The sequence below is a fragment of the Stegostoma tigrinum genome, chromosome 30 (genome assembly GCF_030684315.1).
Source record: "Stegostoma tigrinum isolate sSteTig4 chromosome 30, sSteTig4.hap1, whole genome shotgun sequence".
In the NCBI taxonomy this organism is placed as follows: Eukaryota; Metazoa; Chordata; class Chondrichthyes; order Orectolobiformes; family Stegostomatidae; genus Stegostoma; species Stegostoma tigrinum.
Genome location: NC_081383.1, coordinates 36,416,455 through 36,442,604, shown reverse-complemented (window position 1 = coordinate 36,442,604; position 26,150 = coordinate 36,416,455). Strand labels below are relative to the sequence as shown.

The window sequence follows — 26,150 nt, the reverse complement described above, 5'->3', positions numbered from 1 at the left end:
ATACACAAAGTGAGAATTACTTGAGATTTGTGCACTAATCCTCTGTACAGGTCATATTTACCCTCACTGTCACACATTGCACTGATGGCTTCAGTACCTACCCAGCAGTAAGTTCATTCAAGCTGCCTGTCACAATGAAAACAACTTCCTTCATGGAAGATCAGGGCCAAGTCCTATCTCCAAACTAAATTTTGCTAGCTGATCTTGGAGAGTCATTGTTATTATACATTCTCAGGATATGGAAATCCATGATTTGTCCAGCATTTGTTGCTCATCCAAGTTGCATGAGTGTTTTGCTCAAGTACTTTAGAGGACAGTTAAACAGGCACCATTTTGGTGTGATACTGGAGCCCAACTTTGTACTTCTTTTCTGAAGGAACATTCAAAAATGATTTGGGCTTCTTTCAATAATCCAATAGTTTCATCATCATCAATTTAAATATAACAGCTTTTAATTTCCAGCTCTTAATTTATTTCCCTCAATTCAAAGTGGGATTTTAATTAATATTTCTGGAATTACCAGTTCATTAACATAACTACTACACCACCCTACTCAGCTACTAAAGATTCTATGCACGTGCTCGAATGTGTGGTGTGAAAGATATTAATAAATCAACTGCAATCTGCTCATGGTTGCTGTCTAAGAGCTTTTAGAAAGTGAATTGTGTAAACATTGAATTAGGTCAGAATCATTTCTGGGCTGTGTTGCACACCTTAGTGGATCAGGCTGCCTACGCTCAGACCAGGCTCATATATGAAGAACTTGAACAAGATTATACTCAACAAGACTCAAGAGCTTCAATAGAGGGTAAACAAGAGAGAAAATTGGAGCAGGTAAGTATAAAGAAAAGAAATTTGCTTCCTTCATGGAAAATAACTTAAAGATGCTGTAAATCTTAGAATCAGCAGGACGTTCGATCATACATGTTAATTTGAGTTTTGCTGACCATATTGTCATATGCGCCTTGACATCAACAATTATAACACATAGAGTAGCCTTGAAAACTGGTTTGTCAATAAAAAATAATTGCGACAAGCTCAAAGCACCATTTGTCCAAAAATTTCCCTTAGCCCTTAAGCCTATCTCAATAGTAACAACCGGCACACTTTTCATTAATATTCACAGAAAATGTCAATCATCGAACTTGTGTTGAAATAAACATTTATTAAAAACCACTATATTCTTCTATGTTAAACCACTTTTATGCTAACCACCTCAATGTTAAACACAAATGTTGATAATCAAATAATATTAATAAGATGAAAAGCCATGTGTTCACTCTTCAAGTGTGGGACCAAGGAATCTCTGACATTTAGCTTTTATATGTATTGTTGGAACTTGTTCTCCCAAATTTGTTGTGAGCCTGGAGATTATTTGGTCTGCAAAGCTCCTACTTTGTTCGGATGCGGAAATATCTGGGCAAATAATTCTGCTTCAACACTCATCAATTGTCAAATGTTTACTGACTGAAGGGAAGAGGGAGGCAGTGCTGAGTGGCAGGTGTAGACATTCTATATTAGAATATAAACAGCAAAGCATGGATAATGCATGGAATAATTTAGATGTATATTCTTATCTTTATTCAGATGTTGTTTTGGGAATGAGCAAAGACAAATTTAAGTTCTGTCACCCTACCTCTGTAATCTCCTTCAATCGAACAACCTGCTGAGTTCTCTGATCTCCTCCAATTCCGGCCTCAATCTTTGATTTTAATAATACCACCATTGTGGCCAAGCATTTGGCTGCCTATCCCAAACTCTGGAATTCCCACAAATGCAACACTGGCTCTTTTCCTCTCTCATTCCTTCTTTAAAACCCTTTGTCCAGGTATTTGGCCACATGTCCTTGGCTCATTAATGATACTCCCGTGATATCCTTTAGAACATTTTCATACTTTTGAGGTGTTAATTGCAAATGGTAGCAATCAATTCTGACTGTATTTAGGTTGTATAGGCAGACAAATATTTATTAGCTTTCTAGACCCATATCAAACACTAGAGGCTGAATTCTCCCAAACTTTAGCTGTGTCAGTTTCATGGAGTTTCATAAAAGGTTTTCCACTGTGACCTATGTTGACTTCCTTCGAGCACTGCTGACCTCATTCAGTACGAATGTATTTCCAAAGAACACAGTCTTGCATTTACAAGTGAAGAAATGCCTGCAAGGACCTGTAGGTGACACCGTGGCTCAGTGGTTAGCACTGCTGCTTCACAGCGCCAGGGACCCGGGTTCAATTCCTCAGGCGACTGTCTGTGTGGATTTTGCCCGTTCTCCTCGTATCTGCGTGAGTTTGCTCTGGTGTCCTCCCACAGTCTAAAGATGTGCTGGCTAGGTGGATTGGCCATGCTAAGTCTGTAGTGTTCAGGGATGGGTAGGTTATAGGGGGATGGGTCTGTGTGGGTTGCTCTGAGGGTCAGTGTGGACTTGTTGGGCCAAAGGGCCTGTTTCCTCACTGTAGGAATTCTTTGATCTAATGACCTTGCAGCATTCAAGTCAAAAGCATCTTATTTAAACTCTGGTCTGAAGTAGCCACCCAAGTCAGTGCGCTTACAGTCTGGAGGAATGTGCAGTAATGCCACAGGAATGTTAATGACCTTCTACGAGGTAAGTGCCATCACCTTGCCTCTGCTACCTCACCTTCAACCCAACTCTGCCATTTCACCCATCTCCTACTGAGGTTTACAGGCAAGCACTCTTCATATTGCTTGCAGCATCTTCCCTCAATGGCTCTCACACAATGCCCCAAAACTACTCACCCTTCCTGAACTCTGCATGTCCCATTCACTCACTTGAGACACCTTTCCTGACTGATAATGGACCAGCCCCCAACTAATCATTTTACCCCTTGACTGCTCCTTGCTGCCAAATATGACAAGCAGTTTGGCGATCTAGATTACACTAAAAGTTAAGGCAAGGCCGAAATGCTGTGAGTGTCTAAGTGCTAAGAAACAAGCTAAGAGCCCTGAGATGCACGCTGTTCTGAAGAATGAAATGAGGGTCTGTTCTGGCGTACGAAGTGACATTGTAGCAGTGTAGCAATGTAAACCTTTGTTGAATTCCAAAGTGAGTATTGAATTGCTGTGCTGTATTAAAAGTCTCTGCCATGATTAGGTGGTGAGGCTGACATTTTATTAACACTAACCTCCATAATGCAAAGTGCTGGAGAAACGCAACCGGTCTGGCTGCATCTGTGGTGATAAAACAGTGTTAACTGATGCTCACTGTCCTTGGTGTATGCCGTGAGATGTTGGAAATGCTGGTCAATGTGGAGGCCCAGAGAAGATGCTGGGGAGGTGCAGGAACTTGACCAGGAACTCAGACTCCAAAATGGGAATTGTCATCATCTACATTTTTTTCCACAGCCTGAGAAGAAGCTGCACGTACGTGATGTGAGATTAGGTAATAATGAGATAATAGTGCATGTAAATCAGTCCCTCACTGCTCATTAGCAAGATTCTCCACTCAACATTAAAATCTTGTGTGGAAAACCAGATTTTTTTCGATGTTGAGAGTCTCACATTTCTGTTGCTATGTTTTCCCAAATGACCTAAGACTGACTGTATTGTTCAGGGTCTGGGATAATTTATCCCTAGGTTCTCATGACATCTATATCTTTAGAAGGATGTCTTATGATCAGTTCCTTAGATGTAGGGGAGTACTGTTAGCATTAGGCTGCGATATTTCTCAAGGCATGGAGAAAAATATACCCTGATGTGGATCTCAGTGTGTCTGTTGCTGATTTTAATCTGCAGAATATGACGTGGTTAGATCTGAACCAATCAAATAGCAGCTGTTTCTGAGTCAGAGGAGGTTAAGAGCCTGACGTGTGTCACAGTTCATGTGCTATAACCAGCCGAGATGTCAAAATTAATCAATTGTTCCTTCCAACTTAGCTCCCATGGAGGAGAAGGTTGTTATCTTTGTCACACATCTCATTTTCATCACGGCTAAATCTCAGTCTTAATAATTTACACCTCCCAACCAATCAAATTTTAGAAAATAGATTATAGCATGTTAGTAAATAATTGAACAAAAAACAATTTGTGATTGGCCATCCAACAGTTGTTAATGATAAAAATGTTCTTGTTCTGCCTTTGTGAATTAGAGAATATCCTGAATAATTGATCAGTCTACCTTTATAATTATTCAGGATCCAATGCTAATTATTTCTGTTTTTCTTCACATTTCTCAATTTCGACTTCTTCTTGTCTGTCTGGATTCAAAATGCAGCCTTGAGCAGACACTGTGACAGAGCTTCATTGTGACAATGCAAAGAGTAAATGAGGAAGAACATAAGACATAATAGAAGAAGCAGATAAACCACGACAAGTCTGCTCAGCATTCGATACCCATCATAATAGATCTTTGGCTTCAATTTCACACTCTCAACTGTTCCCCATGTCTCTTTATTCACTGAAAGACTACATGCCTGTCTATCTAAATCTAATTTTGTCATTGCTGGACATGGCTATATCTTTGCCTCAGCAATTTAAATGATTGCTTGGTAGTACAGAATGTAAACATTGCTAAATGTAGGTAAGAAGTTGTAGCTTTTCATCTTGCACATGTCAGAACCAGGAGACAAGAAACACTCTTGAACAGAAGTACGTCAGTTTGTTCAGCATGAGAAGATGGGGCTGATTGGTTGAGCAATCATTAGTATGTAGATGCTGCAAAGGCAGTTACTGTCAAATTCTTGGTCCAGTTACTTGTCAATCTACATTCTCAGTCCAGGCAGGTAGATTCTGAATTAGTGATAATGGGAACTGCAGATGCTGGAGAATCCTCTCTGATGAAGGGCCTAGGTCCGAAACGTCAGCTTTTGTGCTCCCGAGATGCTGCTTGGCCTGCTGTGTTTATCCAGCCCCACACTTTGTTATCTTAGATTCTGAATTAGTCAGTATGTCACCATAGGGTTTCAGCAGAGACTGACCATCTCTCGAAACTAATTCTTTTTGCCTACTTACAACAGGGTGCTGTAGGTTTATATAAATGAATCACACTGCAAACCTGACTGATGATCTTAAGTTCATTTCCAGTGTGATTCCCCACAGTCTGGATTATTTAACGAATGATTTCCAATGGCAGAATCATATCTAATAGTGAAGCTTGAAAGCATGGGTAGCAAATCATCAACAGGATATGCCGTTTGAGATGGTCTGCCAGTCATTGGGACATATGGCCTACATAATGGGCATGACATCAGCACAGAAATTCGTATATCACATTACACATCTGTGCGGCAGGCAAAACGTCTTCTTTGACTTGACAGCAGCATCCAATTAGTTGATAAAATCACTGGGCGATATATACTGTAGAAGCAGCTAACCTCATCTGTTGTTCAAATTTCTCAAACACTTGCCCCATCCAAGGTAATCTGCAGTGGATTGGGCACCACTCAGGATCAATTCAAGTTCAACAGTCAGGTTTGCAATATGATGCATTTGCACGTGCTACGGGCTATGTATACAAATTTGGAGTCCTTCTCAATGTGGCAGAAAGAATTAGTTCATAGAGATAGCCAATCTCTATTGCAATCCCACGGCGATATCCTAACCAATCAGAATCTATCTTTCTGGTCTGAGAATTAAGGTTGACAGTTAATTGTTCTTGCTGAATCTCTATGCCAAAGATGGCCCTACCAATAGTAACCCTTTGTTCAAGTCTGTTTCTTGGATTGTAGTGCTGATGAGTGCAAGACAAAAAGTTTCAATTTCTTGTAGCCTTTTAGCAAAATTTAATCCTGTTGGTGTTCTTTGGTGACCAGATCTAGCTGATAAGGATTTTGTGCTCCTGAGATGCTGCTGTGTTCATCCAGCCTCACATTTTATTATCTTAGGTTTCAACTTTGTTTGCTACAGGGTCACAGTAAGAGCAATGTAACTAAATGTTGGGACATCTGATTGGTGCTCCTCAAAACCTTATCCAAGTACTAACATGAGCCCAGTGTATTTAACACATGGCTATGGGTTATACCAGCTAATGTGAATTAAGAATATGGCCCCTAAATTGAAGTTGTCAGACTGTTGTCTGGGCGGTCAAGGGTGTTCTCGACCACTGTGGGGAGAAATTTGCGGTCCTTGAAGAACTTGGACATCTTGAATGTGCGGGAGTGGAATGCCTCATCGTGGGAGCAGATGCGGCGGAGGCGGAGGAATTGGGAATAGGGGATGGAATTTTTGCAGGAGGGTGGGTGGGAGGAGCCGTATTCTATTTGTATTCTGTATGTGGGAGTCGGTGGGCTTGAAATGGACATTAGTTACAAGCTGGTTGCCTGAGATGGAGACTGTAGGTTACGTGGAAGCCCCAGCTATGCCTGCCTCTTTGTAGGTTACGTGGAAGCCCCAGCTATGCCTGCCTCTTTGTAGGTTATGTGGAACAGTCCCTCTTCCACACCTACACAGGCCCCAAACCCCACCTCTTCCTCCGTTACATTGATGACTGTATCGGCGCCACCTCTTGCTCCCCAGAGGAGCTCGAACAGTTCATCCACTTCACCAACACCTTCCACCCCAACCTTCAGTTCACCTGGGCCATCTCCAGCATGCCGCATCTGCTCCCACGATGAGGCATTCCATTCCCGCACATCCCAGATGTCCAAGTTCTTCAAGGACCGCAACTTTCCCCCACAGTGGTCGAGAACGCCCTTGACCGCATTTCCCGCAACACATCCCTCACACCCCACCCCCGCCACAACCGCCCAAAGAGGATCCCCCTCGTTCTCACACACCACCCCACCAACCTCTGGATACAACGCATCATCCTCCGACACTACTGCCATCCACAATCCAACCCCACCACCCAAGACATTTTTCCATCCCCAACCTTGTCTGCTTTCCAGAGAGACCACTCTCTCTGTGACTCTCTTGTTCACTCCACACTGCCCTCCAACCCCACCACACCCGGCACCTTGCCCTGCAACCGCAGAAAATGCTACACTTGTCCCCACACCTCCTCCCTCACCCCTATCTCAGGCCCCAAGATGACTTTCCATATTAAGCAGAGGTTCACCTGCACATCTGCCAATGTGGTATACTGCATCCATTGTACCTGGTGTGGCTTCCTCTGCATTGGGGAAACCAAGCGGAGGCTTGGGGACCGCTTTGCAGAACACCTCCGCTTGGTTCGCAATAAACAACTGCACCTCCCAGTCGCAAACCATTTCCACTCCCCCTCCCATTCTTTAGATGACATGCCCATCATGGGCCTCCTGCAGTGCCACAATGATGTCACCCGAAGGTTGCAGGAACAGCAACTTATATTCCGCTTGGGAACCCTACAGCCCAATGGTATCAATGTGGACTTCACCAGCTTCAAAATCTCCCCTTCCCCCACCGCATCCCAAAACCAGCCCAGTTCGTCCCCTCCCCCCACTGCACCACACAACCAGCCCAGCTCTTCCCCTCCACCCACTGCATCCCAAAACCAGTCCAACCTGTCTCTGCCTCCCTAACCTGTTCTTCCTCTCACCCATCCCTTCCTCCCACCCCAAGCTGCACCTCCATCTCCTACCTACTAACCTCATCCCACCTCCTTGACCTGTCCGTCTTCCCTGGACTGACCTATCCCCTCCCCACCTATACTCTCCTCTCCACCTGTCTTCTTTTCTCTCCATCTTCGGTCTGCCTCCCCCTCTCTCCCTATTTATTCCAGAACCCTCACCCCATCCCCCTCTCTGATGAAGGGTCTAGGCCCGAAACGTCAGCTTTTGTGCTCCTGAGATGCTGCTGGGCCTGCTGTGTTCATCCAGCCTCACATTTTATTATCTCGGATTCTCCAGCATCTGCAGTTCCCATTATCACTGATACAAGTTGAAACCTAAATTGCGTGATGGGAAAATTTTCGTAAACACCAGACCAGCTTGCAGTTTAAGGAAGAAGTAAAATCAAACTGCTAAGCTGCTAAGGGTTGTTTGATATCTGTGGATGCAAAGAGAAATAAGAGGAATCATGGAAACAGAAATTTCCTGTTTACGTGACCCTGCAATTTCAGAGTCACGAGTGTCCTGGGCATGGATGTGTCATTGAACTTGCTGTGAGGTTGGAAGAAAACAAAGAAGGGACATCAGGAGCAACAATTTGAGATATATCATTGAGAAGATAAGTCTCTGAGTTTGGAGCTCAGAAGAAATTGAATTGTCAGAGCAAACTTGGCCAGTTCATCAAACATAGGTAGTATTGAAGTTTAAGTCTAGCAGCCTAGAGTGGTGGGTTGAAACTTACGTTATTAAGAATGAAAGACATGTACATTATAAACGATTTACACACTAACAAAGATTAAGTTGTTCTAGACTCCAGCTTGCATGTCTTTTTGTTCATTATGCCATTCATGCCTCAGTCCAAGGGTCAACAGTTTTTGAAGCCCGTAACTGGATACAATGATGTGATTGCCTTAAAGTCACATTGTGCCTGACTCATCCACATGACGGACTAACTGCAATAATTGAGGAACTGAGTTAGTTGATAGTTAAGGGTAGAACTCTAGATGCCAGGCTTGAAGTGTTCAACGTACTTCTGCATTGACTTGCAGAATCTGGACAGTGACTTAGTGAAGGAAAACCACTCTTGTAATACATGACCTCTGCAGTAGAGCAGAATAATAAGACTCCAAACCTAGTCACTTCTCTTGTCTCTTAACTAAACTTATATGTAAACATTTAGAAAATGGCAGAGGATTGTTGCAAGTGGGAAACAGTACTCTGAAGTACCGAAGTCATAAATGGCCTGAATGGGTCAACCATCGTAGCCGAGTATTGATGGATCTGGGATTCATGGGATAAAAGGTACAGAAAGGAAGCTTGAAAAGAGTAGGTGAATCATGTCCGCAAACTTTGCAAAGCTACAGCGGTAGCCAGTTATACAGAAGAGTTAGATGAAAGAGAAACAGTAAATGCAAGACTAAAACAGAAATTACATGTAAAAGAAACAAAGAATGCAAGTTTGAAACAGTGTTTAGATGAAAAGGAAATGAAGAATACATAAGTAAAATAGGAGCCAGAAGCTGTGAGATAGGAGATAGGTAAATTATGCAAATAAGTATCAGAGGAGGAACAAAGAAATCAGTTGAATTTACGACATAACTATCAGTTCCAAACACAATGTGAAAGGACCTATCAGGAAAGGTAAGAGGCTGCCAGTGAATGTGACATTACCAAACAAGCCATTGCCAAAATAACTGAGAAATGTAGAAACTTACAGGCCGCCTGAAAGTTTTACTTGGGTCAGGAAAAAAATAAACCTTGCGCTGCTGACCACTCAAAGTGTCCATGCGAAATTGCCGAGCTGAAATCACAACTCTCAATCCAGGGAGGTGTGTATTTAGAATGGTAGAACCAAGTGCGGATAATGGGAAGAATAACAATGTGGAATGGGGGGAGTTGGATCAAGTGGCCACAAGTGCACAGAGGGAGAATGTGAGGAAATTTGGGAACTCCTACCCTACAGGACAGAGAGGCCAGCACCCTCCCATCCATCACAGCATATCCCCACGAATCACATAGGAATGATCCTGCAGCCTTACCAGCATAAGGACTGGTAATGTATAGCACACTGTTTACAGTGAAAAGCTATATGAGATAGTGAAGGAAGTCCTGATCTTTGAACCCTTTGCCGACTTCCAAAAACGTTTTGCATGTAAACAGCAGCAAAGGGGCTCCATGATGAGAAGGAAAGTAAGTTATTACTGATGTGCTTAAATCCAGTTGTTTAATCAGCTCTGCCTGAACCTCTGAACACCAAGACAGGAAATCTGCAAGGTGTGGTGAATGTTATATTAACTGTGGTAGGAAGTAATAAAGGAGATTCAGTAGATGGTTTGAATAAATGCAGGCAAAGGAAAGGGAGCATCCGACAGCATTTGCTAGCCATTTCTGGTCATATTTTTGATTGGGATGAGGTTGAGTCTGGAGTGAAAATTAGGCCAAAGGGAAGGTCTGGGACAGTAAAGTCAGTGTTAGAGTTGTGGCTGTTTAGGTCATTATACCAGAGAGTGCTGGGTACCCTGCCACTACTCTTAAGAGCAGACAGCAGGCCCAGAACAGAAAGAACACTAACTCCTTGTACCCTTTGCTCCTGCACCTACATTTGAGATCACAATAGTGTCAGGCCTTTCCAATGTGGGTGTGTAGCCGCAAGTGGGACAGTGTGAGACAAGCCTTTGTGGAAGGTGAGGTAGGAGGCTGCCACGCTGAATATCCGTGGGATTCTGATGGTGTCTGCACCAATCCTCAGCACGTCCAAAAGAACAGGTATTTCAAGATGCACTAACAAATCATTTGGAGTGGTTTCACAGGACACTCACAAGAAGGACTCAAAACTGATCCCCTAGCACTTAGATTGGGAGATTTGGTCTGCTATCATTTAGCAATATTAAGGAATTTGCTCGCAGATGCAGAGCACATTTTTCTCCGATTTTAATGTGTAGCCTTGCTTAAGACAGGCTGTAAGGAGAAACCTGGGAATTATAGACCCATGAGTCTGACTTCGATTGTGGGTAAATTGTTGGAGGTGATTTTAAAAGCATTCATGAGCATTTAGACAGGTAAAAATTGTCTAAGGGTAGTCAGCATGGTTTTGTGCGAGGAAATTCGTGTCTCACAAACTTGATTGAGTTTTTTTGAGGAAGTTACCAAAAAAGTTGATGACGGCAGAGCTGTAGATATTTTGGACTTTAGTAAAGCCTTCCTCACGGTAGACTAATTAGTATAGTTAGGTCTCATGGGATTCAGGGTCTGTTTGCCAATTGGATACATAATGGGCTTCATGGTAGGAGACAGAGCGTGGTGGTGGCAGGTTGCTTTTCGGACTGGAGGCCTGTGATTAGTGGTGTTCCACAGGGATGGGTTCTGGACCTCTTTTGTTTGTCATTCAGAAAAATGATTTAGTTGAGAATAAAGAAGGTATGGTTAGTAAGTTTGTTTATCACACCAAAAATGACACCAAGAGTTTTCTAAGATTACAGAGGGATCTTGATCAAATGGGTCAATAGGCTGTAAAATGACAGATGGAGTTCAATCTAGCTAAATGTGAGATATTGCATTTTGGTACAACAAGCATAGGGAGGACTAATACAATTAATGGTAGGGCATTGGGTAGTGTTGTAGAACAGAGATCTAGGGATTCAGGTACATAATTCTTTGAAGTTTGTGTCACATAAAGACAGGGTGTTTAAAAAGGCTTTTGGCACGATTGCCTTCATTGCCAAATCCTCTGAGTATAGGAGTTGGGCACGTTATGTTGAGATTGTGCAGGACATTGATGAGGCTACTTCTGGAACACAGTGTCCAGTTCTGGTTGCCCAGTTATAGGAAGAATACTAGTAAGCTGGAGAGGGTTCAAGAGAGATTTACCAGAATGTTACCTGGTACAGAAGGTTTGAGTTTTAAAGAAAGGCTGGGATTTTTTTCAGTGGAGTGTGGGAAATTGAGAGGCAACCTTATATAAGTTTATAAAGTCATGAGGGGTTTAGATAAAGTTAATGGTAGTTGTCTCTTCCTAGGATGGGGGATTTCAAGACTAGGGGATACATCTTTACGGTGAGAGGAGAGAGATTTTAAAAAAACATGAGGGGCAAATATTTTATGCAGAAGGTGGTTTGCATGTGGATTAAACTTCCTGAGGAAGTGGTGCATGTGGATAGAACTACAATGTTTAAAAGACATTTGGATGGATATATGAATAGGAAAGGTTTGGAGGGATACGGGCCAGGAGCAGACAGTTGGGACGTGTTTAGTTTGGGATTACGTTCGGCATGAACTGGTTGCATTGAAGGGTCTGTTTCTGTGCTGTATGACTCTATGATGAGGATTTGTAATCTATCGTCTGATCCTGCAAATGGTTGTGTTTTGCAAATGGGAGAGATGATCGACAGAATCTGTACAATCAGGAAATTTTGGCTTAAACCCATGGAGATACTTGATGATCAAGGATGACAAGAAATAATTGAAAAACATTTATCTGCATTTGCTACGCTGGGTGAAGTGGTCCTGATTGTCCTCATTGTAGGTCCAGAGCCCGGGCAGCAAAAAGCAGTATAGGTTTTCCAAACAAGTGGAAAGTGAAATCTTAAAGATAGCCATCAGCTTGTTACAACAACGAGTGTTACACCTTGTGGTGTCAACATAGAACTCACTCATTTGGCCAGTTAGGAAGCTGGATGGCTCCTGAAGATTAACAATTGATTACCAACAATATCACCCTGCTAACTGCACCTACAGCAGCAAATAGTCCAAAAACTGTGATGAAATAAGCCCACGGCCCCATAATTTACTGTCCTAGGTATTAGTAACAGATTTTTCCCTTAAAACATGAGTGCCAATATAAACTTGCATTCACATTTCGGGGCCAATAACATACTTGGACCTGCTTACCTCAGGGATTCCACAACTCTCCTTCGATTTTCTGTCAGTGACTAACACAAGGGACTTGATCGTTTTCTGCGATCTGAATGTCTGATCCAATATGTGGCTAATTTAATCCTTCAAACTAATGCTAGGAAAGAACATCTCCAGCTCCTTAGTAAATTGTTAACCACCATTCCCCCCCCCCCGCCCCCCCCTTACCTCTTTAGGACTAAAGGTTAACCTGATAAAGGCCCAGATTATGAAATCTCAGCTTATGTATTTGGGAACGGTAGTAACCCATTATATCCCAAGAGAAACTGAAACAAAACATTTTGAGGCAATTATCCCACTCCAATAGATGTGACACCCCTTTGATCCTTTCTAAGACTAGTGGGGTGTTGCTGGGACCACACTAATGGTTTCACTGCCAAAGCCTTCTCCCTGCCCAACCTTTTGATAAAGATGCCCATGGCTGTGGACTCAACAACACACGCAGTGCATTTCAGAATTAAAACAGGCCCTGGCCAAGGCTTTGGCCTTGCAGATTTTAGACATTGAGCTGCCTTTCACTCTGGAAGTCACTATGACAGATTTGACCATCTTGGTGGTCCTTTTGCAGGATCACACAGATTAGTTGCCTATGTACCCAGTCTCCTAATTCCCATACAACAGGGATTTTCTCTATGTGAGTGACACCTCCTAGCAGGTTTCTATGTGATGCAACATTATGCATATATAATTGGTCTAAACCCTTTAACATCCTTCCAGCTGTTGCTGGATGGACAGATATAAGACAGTACCATTAGCCAGAATAGTATAGGCCAATGAACTCTGATGTTACAGGGTTGGAAATTGCAGTTAAACAAACCAAGGTGCCTGTTTTTCTTACTGATAATGTCAACTATAAGGGCAAGCCCCAAGCACCAGATAATCCCAAGGGACCATTTGTGCCAAAGCAAAAGAGTGGGAAAGCTTGAGCAAGGAGGTGAAATCACCATTCAGATCCTAAAAAGTTTTTTATTAATGAATACTCAATGCTAGAGGAAGCAAGTAGGAAAATAGGATGCAGCATCGATGCGGAAGATTATCTACATAAACCACTGTCTGAAATAGCTTTAAAATTGCTAGCCACAATGAGTACTCAGGCTGCCACATTAGCAGTGAGAACATATGTGGTTAGTTATCTTGACAAACCCCCCCTACCATTATATATATTTTCAGACAGTATCTATGTATGCAGTAGTCTAACTGAATGCTTGCCGTGATGGAAAGCGAAAGAGTTTGTATCAGTGGACAACGACCCTTTGCCATATATGCCCCTTTTAAAGCACATTATCTAAACTGCATAAGGGCAAGAATATGGAATTATCAAAGTAAAAGCACACCATAAATCATCCCTGCTGGGAACATACGAGCAGATGAATTAGCAAAACAAGGTGCCCAAGAGGGGAACCATGGCAACCCCAATAGGTGAGCAAGTAGATGCAATCACTGTCAATCAAACTAAGGCCAAAGACCTTATACAAGCTCAAGACTGAGACAGTGACTTAAAACAAATGTGAAAAGGAGAAAACTCTGCATTGTACAGTGGTTAGCACTGCAGCCTCACAGCAGCAGGAACCCGGGTTCAATTCCACCCTCAGGCGACTGTCTGTGTGGACTTTGCGCGTTCTCCCTGTGTCTGGGTGGGTTTCCTCCGGGTGCTTTGGTTTCCTCCCACAGTCCAAAGATGTGGATAGGTGGATTGCCCATCATGACAGGCTAGGCGGATTAGGCAGACTAAATTGCCCGTTGTGTTAAGGGTTGTGTAGGTTAGGTGGGTTATAGTGGGATGGATCTGGGTGGGATGCACTGACGGCTAGTGTGGACTTGTTGGGCCGAAAGGGCCTATTTCCTCATTGTAAGGATTCTATGATGATGATGAAGTGGAATTGTAAGGTAAACTCAAGGATGGTCATGTCCTAAAGAAAGGACAGTACACGGTGCTGACCCAAGACTATAATCCGATAATATACCATGCCATGATATTCAGGGGCACGAAGGGATAGAAACAACCATTGAGCAAATTAAAGGTTTGTGCTCATGGCCCAATATAGAGAAAGATGTGAAACATTACCTAGACAATTGTTTGGTGTGTGCTCAGAATAATCTAGATTGTTATGCAAACATAGGACGCTCTAAACCAGTAAATCGACCCTGGATAAACTTGCAAATAGATTATATAGGACCTGATGATTATTGATACTTTCATTTAGTAGGTTGAAGAGGTCACCACCAGAACTAACACAGCTAACATATTGGTCTAGCAAATATTCACCGGGTAGGGACTCCCATGTAACATTTAATCTGATCAAGGCATGCAAGATGTGATGATTTTATTCGAAATAAATCAGAAATTCCACATAGCGTATCATCCACAACCTAGTGGTTAGTAGAAAGGATAAACCAAACCTTAAAAGGCTTGCTTTGGAAAATTGTGCAACACAATAATTCTACGAGGAAAACATTTTTATCGTTTGTCCTAATGTTGGTACACAATACCATTTCAAACTCCACAGGCTTTACCCGTTATGTCCCAGTGACAGGACAACCAATGAAGGGGACTGGAAGAAACCCTTCTGGTACTTGACTTTTCACAACCCGAAATAACAGCTTTCAGTTAGGAAAAAATGGTGCAACAACTATTAGCCGATGTGCAAGCTGCAGAAATGGCAGCGGCTGTCAAAATGGTGCAAAAGGAGAAAAGTAGCAAAGCATTTTTCACCGGACCCCATTGCATGGTGTACAAGCCCTTTCTGGAGTTTGGCCAAACAGGATAAACTCATGTAAATCAATGAAATTGTTAAACTCTCAGAAAAACCATGAGCATCATCTATTCTTAGATGCAGGTGAAGTGAAACTAACCCCACTCCCTGTGACCCCACTGATCCAGTCAGAAGGAGGATAAGCAGATGGTATTGCTGAAACGGCCCACCAATTGCAGCAATGTTGGTCTCTGCTTTAGTTACACCAGAACTGTAACAGAGGCAAAGAAAGTCCCAGCTATGGGAGTCTCCTAACCTATTGGATAAGCATATGGACGTACATGGAATAGTGGTAGGTTAGATGGGCTTGAGATCAGTATGACAGGTCGGCACAACATCAAGGGCCGAAGGGCCTGTACTGTGCTGTAATGTTCTATGTTCTATTGGTTTGAGCCTGGGCCAGGCTTAGAAACATCCAGTCCGACAGGAAGATAATGTATATAATTTTAATTTCAATAGCTATTTAGACAGCAAAAACTGTAAATTAGAGCAGAAGTTACCTTGTATATTGCAGGAGAACAGATAGCCCATCATGATGGAGTTAAGAATTGTACTAGTGGCGGGTAATCAATTGGCAATATAGTCACTGCCAATATTGTGAGCTCTGCATAGAAAGGAATGGAGACATCAGGAGAAAGACTATGGTATGATCTGCGGGAAGGAGGAAGCTGTGAAGAGGGAGACTATGGTATGATCTGCAGGAAGGAGGAAGCTGTGAAGAGGGATGAATAAGCACGACAGTAGGGCAGAAGATGTCGTTTACGTGTGCCAGAGTTTCGGTATCCTGGAAGGTGTACATGGGAACATGTTATGGCAGTTTATTACTTGTTTCAATTTGACTATGAAGTGGGAAGGTAAAAATCAATTCTGTGCTGAGCCGCAGATATCAGACTGCTTGAACAGTGTTGTAAAATGCAAACAGCAATGTTGGTAGATGAATGTGAGAATATAAGAGTTACCTGTCACAGGAAAGGTGATTCAAAATAACAAAACATAGGATTCTGTGAGGAATAAGAACAGAATGACCAGGAGTGAAGTATGAGGAAGCTGGCTACAAAGAACATGGAACTGACTAATATTGTGACTAAGGGGGTAATCCTGCCCGCTGTTATCCCTGATTCTTATCCCAAATTGGAAAATGGACTACAAAATGGGTTAGTCCTGAAAGAGACTAATAAAGTCCTGTGTGATAACATACCATAAGCTTGTGCTCATTGTTTTAAACATAACTGAGATCCAGATGCCAGAAATGGTGCCCATCCATGTTAGAGATCTGAACGTTCATTTAACTCAGGTGTTGTTTGAACAAGAGACAGGGAATCTAGAAGGACGGGGTGGGGGGTTGCAAATACATGGAAACACCTTCACTTCCAAGTTCTTCAAACCACTGACATCCTGACTTAGAAATGTTTTGCCTCTCCATTAGTGTCACTGGGTCAATATCCTAGAATTTTCTTCGTAAGGAGAATGAGGGTCTAACTACAACACATGGACTGCAATAGCTCAAGTTGGCAGCTCACCATCACCTTCTCAAGGGCAACTTGGGAATAACCAATAAATGCCAGTCACACCCATGTCCCACACGTGCATTTAAGAAAAAAACTTTGAGCTTGAGCATTTTTTTCTCTGCCAAATCAGTTGATGCCTTAGTCTACGTGACAACACAACAAAATGAGATTTGGCCCAGAGTCGAAGTGGATGATGGAATCCAAATTTTGTGCTGAATCTTTCTTCCCACCTGCCATTTTTTACAATGTCCCTTCTTCTGGTTACTCAGCTGAAGTATAGTTCCCTGCCATTGGAAAAATAAATAGGGGATCTCCATTCTTCATATATGAGTGCAGATATTTGATATCAAGGGGCTCCAAGTGGAGCTCTTTTCTGTTTGGTGTTTAACATTAAAGCCAGATTCTTTTCATAGGGCTGATTTCATCTCCCATGAGTATTGTGGAGTGTGAGTGAATTGAGTTTAAAGCCAGGAAGATTTTATAATGTAGTTATTTTTATGCCAAACCAGGATTCCTGCCATATTGGAAGTGGCCTAGGGAACAGTCAGTTCGCTTGTAGAGGGCCAATGGGACAGCCCTCAATATGATGTGGGGGCAGGAGTTTTAAAGCTTAGTGTGCTTAGAGTGCTCATCCAAGAGAGGGAAGGCTCAAAATATCCTTGGAGCCTTGATTCCTGCCACTGCCAATTTTTTAACAGCAATTTGAAGGTCATGCAGATTGGCTTATGGTTAAAAACTGATGGTAAATTGAAAAGATGACCCCACAAGTTAAGTCGAGACCCTATTCTTGTTGTGTGTGTATTCTTTGTGCCAAATGTCAGGCACATAAAAATACTTCAGGTTTTTAGAAATGAATTACAACCCATCCCTTCCCCCAATACCACTGAGGGAAATGAAGTGTAGCTGTGCTGAGGGCTTCGTATTATTGACCCTCATAGCACTCCCTCAAGTTACTGCAGTGAAAAGAATCACTAAATAGAAGCAAGAAATATCTAAAGCCTTCTTTGAAAATGCAGCTTTCAGTTCAGACAATTCCATTTGGCACACCTGATCACATTGCACCTGTTTTCTTTGGTTACAGATGTTGCCATGACTACAGACATCACTTCAAGTAGGGCTTCATCAAGGAGGGGAGGGCAAAATGCACTTCATGAAAAAGACAGTGATAGTCTTTTTTAGAAAAAGTATATTTCACAATTACAGGCTGCGAGCATCATTATCAGCTATGCAGGCCAGAAAATGAAAAACAGCATTCAGACTCAACTGTAGCAATCAATTCAAGGTTCATTAGCAAAAGGCTGTTGCTCGTTGTCCCTTTTGGGTAATTGTGGTGGTGTTAATTCATTATGTGCTGCAGCTTGCTTTCTTCATATGGACTTTTAGCCACATTATGCTGGTTAAAATGGGGAGAACGCTATTTGCACCCAAATGAGTTGTGTATTAAGAAGAAATTGAGACTACAAATGTCACAGTTAGTTCCTTTTCTATTAAAAAGTTCATTTCAGCTCAGCTCATGTATATAACAATGTACGGTAATCAACACTATTTCCCCTCCACTCCTGATACATATTGTCAGCTCTGGCTGCTGCATCTAGCTGACTATTGTTCATAAGTGTGTCTGACCAAAGAATGATAGGCTCCTTTTTTCTGGTATATCTTTGAGTGGCACTTCTACTTCTTCCCATCCTTTCGTCTCAGAGACTGACTGGGTTTCAGGCATTGTCCTGACTGTATTTGTTGTGTTAAAATCCCAGTGAGAATTTTGCCTGGGTTGCTGACTCCCCTCCTAAACCAGAGGGAGGAAGGAAAATCATTGCTGGTGCCTTCACCAGTGGAATGGAGTACAATTGTCTCTAAGGCAAATGAACAACTGTTGGGTTTTTGGAAAGATTTGAACCATCTTGTCCACTGTGGCTATGTTGAAATGCAAAATGTGCATTTTAGTACTTTCCCATTACAACTTTAAATACAGCTTGTCACATTTGGTCAAATTTTGAAATCGATATCACTTGGAAACTGTGGAGACAATCATAGTCTTCCCCATTGGGTTCCTAACATTTTTATGATTCATTAAGGAGAGAGGAACAAATAAAGCTCAGTCCCCCATCCCTTAACTGAAAAGATATCTCTGCTTCTCTGAAATTCTCTGATCAAAGGCTCAAGAAGGAAAATCAGTACAAATGCTGGAAAGTTCAACTGGTCTCATTTAGAGTTAATACAATTGTCAACTTGGTAATTGAGAACAAATGAGGACAAAAACCTGCCGCAATGATGCTCAGACTAAGATCAGTGATACTGTTTCTTGCTGTCTTCTTTCTACATTGTGCAGCTCCTGTGGTATCCCCAATTTTAGTCTATCTGGTTTGTCTCCCATACTGTTTTCCTCCATTTCCTTCTCATCAAAATGAACTGCCTCATAACTAGAGAGTGAAATACAAAACCTTAATCAGATGACTGGAATGACATTACAATCCAGATTGCAATCAGATCATGTTCTATCTAATAATAAACTCAAAGATCTCCAATCAGAGGAAAAAACTGATTTTTCAAAAGTGATATTCTTTGTCAGTTTATTTTCCTGTCGTCTTCACTGCCATGCCTTGATCAAATGCTGAAATGGACATCCAAGAATGATCTCCTTCTCATGTAAATCCATACTTGATTGTCAGCTGAGATAAGAAGAGTATATAAGCACTCTTGATGCAGCACAGTGGCTCAGAGGCTAACACTATTGCCTTACAGTGCTGGGGAGCTGGGTTCAATTTAGCCTCAGGTGACTGTCTGTGTGGAGTTTGCGCATTTTTCCTGTGTCTGCGTGGGTTACCTCCCACAATCCAAAGATGTGCAGGTTAGATCGGTTGTCTGTGCTGCATTGTCCATGATGTGTCGGCTAGGTGTATTAGTGGGAAATACAGGGTTCTAGGGTAGGGTGGTGGATTCAGGTAGGATACTCTTTGGAGGATTGATGTGGACACGATCAGTTGAATTACCTGTTCCCACACTGTAGGGATTCTAAACTAAATGACTACAGGGATCATGGGTGGGGTGGGGTAATATTGTAACAAATGACAGTGAAGACTTTCCTACATACTTCCAGGTGAGGTGCCAGTTTGGAAACTAAAAGTTCTAGCCCAAAGATGTTCAGGTCAATTTAAATCAGTTAACTCAGCAGGGAACAGAAACTGAATTTAAATTACTGGTGCGTTTCCCTTGTTATTTCAAAATTAAATCTAAAAATACTACCACTGTACATAGAGCCATAGATCTGAACAGTATCTGATACTTTGGTCCAACTCGTCCATGCCAACCAGATGTCATGAATAAATCTAGTCCCACTTGCCAGCATTTGGCCCAAATCTGTCTAGACCCTTCCTGTCATATACCCATCCAGAAGTCTTTTAAATGTTGTAATTGTACCCAGCCTCCAGCAGTTCATTCCATATGCGCACCATCCTCTGTATGAAAAAGTTGCCCCTTAGGTCCCTTTCATACCTTCCCCCTCTCAATTTGAACCTATGCCCTCTTGTTTTGGACTCCTTCACCCTGGGGAAAATATCTTGACTGTTTACCATATCCATACCTTCCATGATTTTATAAACCTCTATAAGGTCACTGCTCAGCCTCCAATACTCCAGGGAAAATAGCACCAGCCTAATCAGCCCTTCCCTATAGCTTAAACCCTCCAACATCTTTTATGAACCCTTTCAAGTTTCCCAACATCATTCCAATAGCAGGGAGACCAGAATTCAATGCAGTATTCCAAAAGTAGCCTAACTAATGTGCTGTACAGCCGCTACATGACTTCCCAACTCCTATACTCAATACACTGAGCAATAAAGGCAAGCATACCAAATGCTGTCTTCATTATCCTGCCTACCTGCAATTCCACATTTAAGAAACTATGAACCTGCACTCCATGGTCTCCTGGTTTAGCAACACTCCCCAGGACCTTACCTTTAAGTGTATAAGTCCAGCCCTGATTTGCCTTTCCAAAATGCAGCGCCTCACTTTTATCTAAATTAAACTCCATGTGCCAGTCCTCAGCTCATTGGCCCATCTGATCAAGATCCCATTGTACTCTGATGTAACCTTCCCCACTGCCTATTATACCTCTAATTTTGGTTTCATGTGCAAACTCACTAACTATACATCCTATATTCACATCTGAATCACTTACATCAATGATGAAAAGCAGTGGACCCAGCACCAATCCTTGTGGCACACTGCTGGTCACAGGCCTCCAGTCCGAACAAGCAATCATCCATCACCACTCTTGCCTTCTAACTTTGAGCCAGTTCTGTATCCAACTAGCTAATTCTCCCTGTATTCCGTGTGATCAAACCTTGCTAACCGAACTACTATGAGGAAACAAGGTCTAGAGCTGGATGAACACAGCAGGCCAAGCAGCATCACAGGAGCAGGAAAGCTGATGTTTCGGGTCTGGACCCTCTTCAGAAAACTTTTGTTGAACGTCTTATTGAAGTCCATATAGATCATGTCCACCGCTCTGCCGTCATCAATCCTCTTTGTTACTTCTTGAAAAAACTCAATCAAATTAGTGAGGCACAATTTCCCATGCACAAAGACATTTGACTATCCCTATTCAGTCCTTGCCTTTCCAAACACATGTAAAATCTGTTCCTCAGAATTCCTCCAACAACTTAGATAAAAGTTATACATAAAATGAGAGAATGGTCTAGATGGACTGATGGGAACAGTTATAAAATGCAGGGTGTTTCACTCATCCACATTTTAGTATTTGGTGTTGAGAATGTACATGGAGACAGAAGATGATGAATTTGGGGAAAAAATTCCAGGTGAAAATCTGAATCCAAAGACAAGTAGATCTTTGAAAGGAAGGAGATCAAGAACAAAGATGTGAACTGGCCAAAATAAAGAAGGTACATGAAAAGAAAGAGCGAAGGGGCAATGGCAAACATGATCGTGCTCAATCAAGAAAGAGACACAGGTAAATTCAGAATTTGAATTTGTTTGGAAGTTGAAATGGATCTAGAAATTTGATAGAAACAGAGCAAATCAAAGAGAAAGAAAACAATCAGAAGTAAAGGGCTGTAAGCTCTATTCCTCCTAATAGTTTTCTCCAAGGAATAAGGTTCCATAGCTGCCAGTTGCTTTCAAGCATCTGATTGAATTATCAATTCATAAGTCAGCTCTTATGAAACTGCAACTAGCATTGACAGCATATTGTTAAATGATTAAGCTCAAAGACACCCTTCCTTAATTCCTTTTACATTCTAAACCTTTCTCATTCTTTAAAGCACCCCTTACAATGTACCTTTCTGATCAAGGCTTTGGTCACCTATCCTAACAACTCCTTCGGTCGCTTGGTGTAAAATTTTGTTTGATTATGGTTCTGTAAAGCACTTTGGGGCATTTTACTGCATTTGTGTGCTGTATAAATACAAGCATTATGATTGAATGAACTTGTCCCCACGCCACAGCAGGACATACTGCAACCAGAAATGGTGTCCTGGCTGAATCATTTCCGCCATCTGGTGCTGAGGCCAATTACAGCACATCTATATTCCTTGCTAAACAAACAGCATGAGTCAGGCAATGAATCTGTGGTCATGACTCCCAGTTTTAACAAGAATGATTGAGGCTAGTACAGAGAAATTGCCACTTCCTCCATTTGTGTTTGCAAACATGTTTTAATTCAAGAGTTGAGCCTGCACAATATACTTGAGGCATAATTACTGCACGAACTGAATTTGGGTTGTTGATGAGTTTGCCTTCCTGATATCATTTAAATAGTCTTGTACTTTAACTGGATTCATGATGTGGTAACAAACACTCAAGCAGTGCCATTATGGTCCACCACTATGCAAAGTAACTCATTTCCATGTGTAAAAAAAATATGGTCCCATCTGCACACTAGATTTATTTGCAGATGGAAATGGAAGGTAATTTATCTTGCTTATTTACAGGGAGGAGATCAAGAACAAAGATGTGAACTGGCCAAAATAAAGAAGGTACATGAAAAGAAAGGGTGAAGGGGCAATGGCAAACATGATCGTGCTCAATCAAGAAAGAGACACAGGTAAAATCAGTGTGTTTTAAACAGGTTTCAGTACAGGATGTCTTACTTTGTAATGCAGATGATTGGGTTTTCTCTAATATATATTCTTTAGATGGAATTATGTAGCCCTAGCTCACCTATGTTTGATCAAGCTGAATGGTTGACTGGGGACCACTTCTATCTTAACCATGTTGGTGTGGTACTGGAATCAAATATCAGTCACTGAGTAAAGACTTTAATTCTTTTCCTAAAAGACATTATTGAACTGTTTCATGGTCACTTTGCAAATGCAAACTATTTTCAAACCTCTTACTACTAAATTCTGAAATCAAACTGGCACAGTTGGATTTGAATTCAGAGAGTAGTTTTACTCAGACTGACCAACTTGCAAAAAATGGTTTCAGGGATAAGAGACTTCAGTAATGTTGATAAGTTGTGCTCCTGAGATGCTGTTTGGCCTGCTGTGTTCATCCAGCTTCACACTTTGTTATCTTGGATTCTCCAGCATCTGCAGTTCCCATTATCATTGATAAGTTGAGAGGATGTTTCCTGGAGGTGTTCAAAATCAGAAGTGATTAAACAGATAAATGATCTATTTCATTTGTCAAAAGGGCTGAGAAGCACAGGACACTAATATGGGATCAATGGCTATTGCCTTCCCAATGGCCATTCTTGAAATTTTTTTTAAAAGTTTATTTAATCTATTTTTCTAATCAATCTTTTCCAAGATGTTATTACACATGGTACATGCAGGGTTATAGTGATAGGGCTGGGGGCCTGGGTAGGATGCTGTTTGCAGGATTAGTGCAGACTCAATGGGCTGAATAGACTCTATCTGCACTGTAGGAATTCTACGATAAAGGAGGCATTTTGAAGGTGACAACCTGTGGCTAACAAAGTGCCACAATTATTTACAACATAAATTAATAACTTGAATGAGGAAAGTGAATGTACTATAACCAAGCTCATGGATAGGTGGAAAGACAAGGGGTAGATTCAAAAAGTCTGCAGAAAGATATCAACAGGTTAAACAAGTGGGAAAAAATGGTAGAAGGAATATAATGTGGGGAAATGTGAGACTGTACACTTTGGCAGGAAGAGTGTAGAAGCTGAAAATCATTTAAATGAAGAAACACTGCAGAAAGCTAAAGAACGGATTTGGGTGTCCTCATTCATAAACCACAAATAGCTAGTACACAAACTCCGCAGGTAATAGGGGAGACAAATGAAACATTAAACCTTATTTCGCAGAGAATGGGATATAAAAATTCTGAGGTCTTACTAAAACTAGTCAGACCACAGCTGGAATACTGTGAAATGTTTAGGGTGCCTTATCTAATGAAAAATACCCTGGCATTGGAGGCAATCTAGAAAAGGTTCACTAGGCTGATTCTGGTGTTGGATGGATTGTTTGATGGGAGAAGTTGAATAGTTTGGGCCTGTACTCATTGGAGTTTAGAAGGGTGAAAGATGGCCTTATTGAAAGATACAGGACTCTTAAGGGCCTTGACAGTGTGGACACAGAGAGATTGAGTAACCGGATCCAAAACGTTAACTTTGTTTTTCCCTTTGCAGATGCTGCCAGACCTGCTGAGCTTTTCCAACAACCTTGTTTTTGTTCGAGAAGAGAAGATAAAACTACTGAACTGAAAAGAAGCATGGAATACATCAATGATATGCCAGCTGAGTTCTCAGTGTTGGAATATTGTCAGTTCAAGTCCCACTGCAGGATTAAAAGCACAAATATCTAAGCAGAAAATTCAGTGCATCTCTTCAGGAGTGCTGCATTGTCAAATTGTTGTCTTTTGTTTGAGATATTAAACTGAGGTTCCATTTACCCATTTAAGTAACACTATTTCAAAAACGATGTAGTTATCCTCAGTTTCCTAGCCAATATTTACCCTTCTGCAAAAAATCTCAACAAATATATCATTTAGTCATTATGTTACTGTTTTGGGACCCTGCTGCCTCATTTCCTTCAATGGTGATAACTCGCTGCAAAAGTGGTTTGTTGGCTTAAAAGCACTTTGTGATTTTGGAAAAGGTGCCATATAAATATGAGTCTTTCAGGAGACTGATATATACAAAATATGGCCAATTTGAAATTTTAAGCACGGTATTCAGCAAGCTGTCAACCAGAACAAAAAAAAAATCTTAACATTTAAAGTGTCATGTTGCTGATGACTAGAATATCTATCTCGCAGCCATTTTGGTTCCCCTGACTCTAGCTGCTTTCTGTGTTAGGTAAAGGCTAATAAAGCTAAATGCCACCCAGAGGCATTTTCATCATTTAACACGCTTACTTTTTTCTGAGTCTTTTATTATTGTACCTTTGCTACAGCAGAGTCAAAGCCCTTCTGCCATGACTGAATCTCCTCAGGGAGATGGTCTGCACAGTTTGAAGGGCAGACTTGATTATCATGTGTTACTGCAGTGCTCAGACAAATAAAGATAATAAAGACAGAAGAGTTGCAGTGTTACAGTGAGTCATGATGGATAGTCAATCAGTTAAAGTGATGGTCATTTGGAACTTTCCAGAATGTTTCTCCAGTTTAAATTTTCTTCATCATGCCATACAGAAGCTTCCTTAAATGTCCCTGTTTGCAGTAAGCACATGAAGGAACATGATCCATCCAAATTACTTAAAATTGGATCCTGTGTAAGAAACGTCAAATAAGACAGCAAGAAAATGTTTCATTTAAAGAGTTCTTACCCAGGAGAACTTTGGCCTGATGCATAGTATTTAATTATGTAGTCTTTTTTTTACTCCGATTCATCTAAGACCATGAGTGAGGCTGTCTCAAATCCAATATAGAATGCAAACTTCCTCAATGAGATTTATAAAGGATAATGAATCCTATGTTTACAGAAGAGGATCAAGGCACAAAATGAGATGCATGTGGCAACCCATTAATATTCAACTGGACATTTTTGTTTCTAAACTCTGGAACTTGCAAGAACACACAATTGAGGAAACTTTGAAGAATGCCATGATATGATATGCCTCCAACTCCTGGTTCCAGCAAATCGGCTCAGAGTCAGCAGATGCGTAGTTTTAGTGGGGACAGTTGAAATGATTACCCTCCATTTCCAATCAGACTGCTACTGGGGTCATGCATAGTAGTCAGGGTACAGTCCATACCTTAAACTGCCAAGTGCTCAATGCCCTCTGGAACAAAGCTTGTGTCTTGGTCAATTTTGATAAGTCAGCATGCCAGCAACATAAACATGATCCACATATTAATATATGAAATAGGAGCTGTGCTATGCCATTCAACCTCTGTAACCTAAGGGCTTATCTTTTTATTTTGTGCTTTTAAAAACAGTGGACTGAAATGAGAAAGAAATGGTTTAAAAGTTAGTTGAAAGGATGTAATTTTGGAACATAATTAACTGACACTCATGCCAGACGATTCTGGAAACAGCTGCAAGTTTGAGGTACAGATGATTTGGTGCT

At 41.5% G+C, this 26,150-nt stretch overlaps 1 long non-coding RNA gene across 1 annotated transcript; it reads left to right on the top strand.

Annotated features, from left to right (window-relative positions):
* Positions 1–723: 723 nt before the first annotated feature.
* On the top strand, positions 724–24,905 carry LOC125465694 (uncharacterized). Its single transcript, XR_007250298.2, has 3 exons — positions 724–834; positions 22,602–22,714; positions 24,269–24,905. It is a non-coding gene; the product is annotated as an uncharacterized LOC125465694 (long non-coding RNA).
* Positions 24,906–26,150: the final 1,245 nt, after the last annotated feature.